Genomic DNA, 6,000 nt, shown 5'->3' with positions numbered 1-6,000 from the left:
GGCGGAGTTGGTGAGGTGGGGATTGAAGAAGCTAGGGTTTGGAAAGAAATGGAAGGAAGGCTGTGACGATGAAGAAGCGCGGCGCAGGACTTGCTGCGATTGCCGTGCCATGGCTACTATAAAATGCAAAAAAAAATTCAACAAATTGTCTTACCTTAAGATTGGAGTGGCGAAGTGAGCACTTAGCAGCTAGTGGTGGAGAATGCGACTGGAAGGGGGAAAACAATGGTGATTGGCGACTTGGTGAGCGATGACTGGTGAGAGGCCGTGCAAGAGAGCTTGGGAGGTGGAAGGAGAGGACGACGCACCTGGTCTTTAGGGTTTCGTTCAGCCTCTGCGATTCTGCAACAGAGAGAGAGACCGAGTGAGAGAGAGGGAAGAGAGACCGACTGTTTTCCAATTGCACGGTTTGCACCTCCATTTTGTCCAAAGTCATTGACTTTGCCTGACGAAGGTGTACATTCGTCGCACAAACTTCTTTACGCGACGAAGGTGCCCCTATGTCGCGCAAAGCTATTTTACTTGACAAATGCACACCTTCATCGCACAAAGAACGTTTGTGCGACGCAGCCTGTGCGTCTTGCAAGATTTTGGAAAAATTTAAACAAAGCGCATATTTTTTTACAATTAAACAGCTAAAATTTTAACACATTGCACGATGCATGTATACATTAAGATGTCGTGCAAAATTGGTTTGCGCAACGACACATCATGGAGTTGCGCAAGTTATATTTAAAAAAAAAATTTATTATAAAATTTACTGAAAATGTGACTTTACTATCTTCAAATTCAATTTTTTTTACATAAAACCCACAGTAATATATTTTTCTAACAAAAACTCGATCTGAAGTACAATAATAAATTTAAAGCTACTTAATAAATATATATATATATACACACACACACACATACCACTCAACTTGTTGGGATAAACACACACACACACACACACACATACCATTCAACTTGTTGGGATACGCATTCTATGAAACTAGTTTCAACAATCGAACCGTCAAAATTGTTTGCATATGCTTTGAGATCGCATATGCGAAAAATCGAAAAAAATAAACATTCAAAGATTAAGTAATGGGACAAAAGTTTTTCGACGGTTATAAACGAAAAATCATGATTTAATGGTAGTTTTAACTCCGATTTTGATGATTTTTTATAGCTATACTCTTTGATCCTATATGAATACAATGAATGAATTCGATCTTCAATTTAAAATATTTACACAAGTGGATAAAACAAAATCTTATGTTATACATAATGAAGGTATAAATAAACTTCAAGTGTTAGTGAATCTATTGTTTTGATTGGATACGCATTGTACGAAACTAGTTTCAACGATCCAACCATCAAATTCGTTTGTATATACTTCGAGATCACATACACAAAAAATCGTAAAAAACATACATTCATAGATCAAATAACGGGATAAAACTTTTCGACAGTTATAAACGAAAAATCACGATTTAACAATAGTTTTAACTCTGATTTTGATGATTTTTTTTATAGCTACACTCCTTGATCCTATATGAATACAATGAACGGATTGGATCGTCAATTTAAAATATTTACACAAGTAGATACAACAAAGTCTTATGTTATATTTAATGAAAGTATAAATAAACTCCAAGTGTTAGTGAATCTATTGTTTTGATGGGATACGCATTGTATGATACTAGTTTCATCAATCTAATACTCAAATTTGTTTGTATATACTTCGAAATCGCATATGCCAAAAATCGCAAAAAACAAACATTCATAGATCAAGTAACGGGACAAAACTTTTCAACGGTTATAAACGAAAAATCACGATTTAACAGTAGTTTTAACTCCGATTTTGATGAATTTTTGTAGCTACACTCTTTGATCCTATATAAATACAATGAAATGGTTCAATCGTCAATTTAAAATTTTTGCACAAGTGGATACAACAAAATCTTATGTTATACTTAATGAAAGTATAAATAAATTCCAAGTGTTAGTAAATATGTTGTTTTGATGGGATATGCATTGTACGAAACTAGTTTCGATGATCCAACCGTCAAACTTGTTTGTATATACTTCGAGATTGCATATGCCAAAAATCGCAAAAAACAAACATTCAAAGATCAAGTAACGGGACATAATTTTCGATGGTTATAAATGAAAAATCACGATTTAACTGTAGTTTTAACTCCGATTTTGATGAATTTTTGTGGCTACACTCTTTGATCCTATATGAATACAATGAATGAATTCAATCTTCAATTTAATACCTTCTAATAATATATTTCCCAAATTTATCCCTGTTAGCTTTGCGCGACGGAAGGGACCTACGTCGTGCAAAGTTGGGAAAAAAATGGTAAGGCATTCTTGGTTTGGCACCAAAATCATGCGTGACATGCATGACATGTCGCGCAAACGGCCTTTGCGCGACGTTTTGTGTTTAGCGTTGCGCAAACATACTTTGCGCGACGAAATTTGCTCCGTCTCGCAAACATGTTTTTTTTACTAGTGTATGTTGATTAACTTTGGATAACAAATTTGAAAAAAACCTTAGACCTATTTAAGAGTCTGTTGGATGGGTATCTAGATGCAGCAATATGCTCTCCGTGATCTAAATGATTCTTAAATTGTCCAATTCAGACAATTTGGGAGTGCACTAGTATGTGTTTAGGGTTTGTAGTGAACATGGCTAAGTTTTGATCCTGAAAAATCCGAATGTATCCCCTTAATGTTCTTCAAATGCATACTAGATATTTGTTTATAATATCTATGTCATGCACTTGGGGAACCCTAAGGCAATGCTACCAAATTTTTTAAGATCGAAATAGTTGCATGAATTGCAAACCACAACACATAAAGTACATTTTTGAATGTGATGTGATCATTAGCAAAGGTATAAAGGGGTGATCAAGCGTATATCAAATTATTATGATGACTAAATTCTCTGAAAATAGGCACAATGGGTGATGAACCAACATTTATACTATATATTTCCCCCTTTTGTATTTCTTTTCTTGTCTAGTTTAGCTGGAAGTTTTAAGTTTGTGTGATGGTTTTGCCATTTTGTGTTTCTAGGAGCAGCAGGATCAAGTTTGCCATTTTGAAGATGACCATATCAAGTTTTCAGCTCAAAAATTCCTAGCAAATTTTTCCCATTTTAAGAATGAAGAAAGTAGACATTTCATGCTTTCTAAGGACATCTCATTCATTGAAATCTAAGGACTTTTGGTCTACCAAACGTTATGGCCAATTCTGCCCACTCTAGCTAATAAAATAAGAAAGTAAATGCACCTTGTGCTTTGCTTTGTCATCAGCACTCAACATAAAATTGGGTTTTAATTCCACTCATTGGCCTTTGGAGCAAAAGAAAAGCCGAGAGGAGAAAGTGGAGAGCACAACTGCCCACTCCATTAACTAATAAAATAAATCAACACACGACAACAGAGAGCAGGGGAGAAGAGGAATAAACTGATTAGAGTTTTCTGTAGAGAGTGCAGAACATGGCAGAGGGAGAGCATAGAGCAGGAAATGGAAGGGGTGCCGTAGCTCCAAATTTGAAGAGAAGAAGAACATGCTCCTCTCTTAGAGGAGAAGATGATCGGAGAGCTCATCTCGTAAAAAAGGGTTGCTTTCTTTCTTTGATTTTTAATGGATAATTCCTTATGTATTAAAACAAGTATGTGTAACTAATTTCCTTTTTTCTAGAGTGAGGCCATGAGCCTCAACATGATTACGTAGATTTCTCTTTCAATTGCTTAAGTGTTGTTACATGCTTGCTTTGATATTTTCAATCATTGAATTAAACTATCTATGTGCCTTGATGCTTGATCACCATTAGGATGCTTAGAAAAGTCATCGGATGCAATTTTGAACGAATGTCACGTTAAAATTGGTTATCCTTCTTGTGCTTGAGCATTGTAATTTCTCCTAAGGTAAATATCATACTTTTAGGGATTACATGGTTTAACAAAAGGATTTTCACCAAGATTAATGAATCACCCATGTTTATATTTAAACCAAATGTCATGGATAAATTTCATGTAGTGGTATGCATTTTAGCTTGAATGTCACAAGTAAAACATACACAAGGAAAACCCAACCTTCAAAGCATGTGTGTTTTCGATTACTTAAGCAATTGGAAGAGCTACATAGGAGTGTTGTTGGTAAAGGTTGAACTCTAGCGCCTTGTCAATCTAATTTTCTTCAATTATTTGTATTATCTTGAGTTTCTATATTTACTTGTTTTGTTTAGTTGGATCACTATTCCTATAAGCCAATTCCCATCTTAGATATTTGTTTAAGTCATGTACAGTAGTATTTAGTTTCGTTGAATTAGTGTAGTTCTTAGAGTTAACTAAATTAAATACATAAAAACTCGTAAATTGTTTATATCAGTCCCTGAAGAGATCGACATTGCTTGAGCCATTCTATACTACAAACACTTGTTGTCATGCAAGAATTTTCTATGGTTTAACCTTTGTTTTACAAGTGGTAAAATTGCTATCCAGAAATTGGCGGCATTGCCGGGGACTGTGCCAACAGTTCCCGAGCTTTTGTGTTTATTTTGCTTATGCTTATGTTTATGTCTTATTTTTATTAATTGTTATTCAAAAAAACAAAAAAAGAGCTATTAATTTAGTTAAGTTTCGATCTTTGATTAAGTGCAGTGGATGGGTGGTGTGAGATTTTTGTCTTTTTTTAACTAACTATTGGTTGCCAATTTGCATAAACTATGTTTTTGATTGATCTGGGTTTACTTAGTTTCTTCCCCCTTTTGTTGTTTAGTTAGTTTATGTTAAGTTTTATTTTATTATTTTTATTGTGGCTTAATATTTTTGTTGTTTGTTTAGGTGTAGTATATGGTGATTGGAACAAGGTCCAAGGATCAAGTGCTTGCTCCTTACGACCCTGAACTAGAAAGGAGTGCAAGGAAGTTGGCTAGAGAAAGATATTTAGCACAAGATTCCAACCTTTATGATACTTTTCTTGAGGATTTGTTTCGTGATCCTGAGAGCAGCACACCTATTTTCCAACCTTTGGTCCTATTTGCAAACATGGCCCTAGCCTTACCTGCAACAGGTCAACCTTTAAGGGATTCATTGGCAGCGAGAGTCAATGTAGTGCCAAGGTGCATTGTATAACCAGATGTGGAAGATGGGACAACCTTTGAAATCAAACCTCACATCCTCAACATATTGCCATCCTTTCATGGGTTGCCAAACAGTGATCCCAACATGCATTTGGCTGATTTTATTAAGGCATGTGACAACACCATAATCAGAGGTTTCTCTTCTGAAGCTATCAAGTAACGCTTGTTCCATTTCTCTTTGAAGGACAAAGCCAAGGCATTGCTACATTCTCTCCTTGCCAATAGCATTACACCGTGGACAAAATTGCAACAAAAATTTCTCAGTAAGTTTTTTCCCTCTTCTAAGGCTCTTGCACTCAAGAAAGAGATATTGGTTTTCACTCAAAAGCCAAATGAGTCTTTCCATGAAGCTTGGGAATGGTATAATGAGATGTACACAAAATGTCCTCATGCTAGGTTTGATTCTAACCTTCAAATGAACATCTTTTATGATGGTCTCAATGCCACCACCAAGAGTCAAGTGAATGCATCTACTGTAGGTCGCTAATGTCGAAATAAGCAAGGGAAGCATTTGAGTTGTTTGATATAATGGCTTCTAAATCCCAACAATGGACAGAAGAACAAACACAAAAGAGAGGAGTTTTCGAGATTTCTCAGAGTTCTCTTAATGTTTTTGCTCAAATTGCTAAAATGGAAAAGAATTGTAATGCCAAGTTTGCTGCCTTATTACAAATCTCCTCCATGCCCAATGCCCAAGAAGCTTGCATCATTTGTAGTGAGACAACTCATGACATTACTCAATGCCCCAACAAGGATAGCTACCCTGAGCTTGTGTAAGAGCATGTGAATATGGTGAATAATTATATTAGACCCAGGAGTGACCCTCATTCCAATATATTTGTACCATACTTGACCAA

At 35.6% G+C, this 6,000-nt stretch overlaps 1 non-coding gene across 1 annotated transcript; it reads right to left on the bottom strand.

Moving 5' to 3' along the window:
• Nucleotides 1–5,435: 5,435 nt before the first annotated feature.
• Nucleotides 5,436–5,543, bottom strand: LOC139196655 (small nucleolar RNA R71). The gene has a single exon (XR_011581752.1). It is a non-coding gene; the product is annotated as a small nucleolar RNA R71 (small nucleolar RNA).
• Nucleotides 5,544–6,000: the final 457 nt, after the last annotated feature.

Source organism: Malus domestica, chromosome 05 (genome assembly GCF_042453785.1).
Source record: "Malus domestica chromosome 05, GDT2T_hap1".
In the NCBI taxonomy this organism is placed as follows: Eukaryota; Viridiplantae; Streptophyta; class Magnoliopsida; order Rosales; family Rosaceae; genus Malus; species Malus domestica.
The sequence above is the reverse complement of the archived record's forward strand: the minus strand, read 5'-3'. Positions and strand labels throughout refer to the sequence as shown.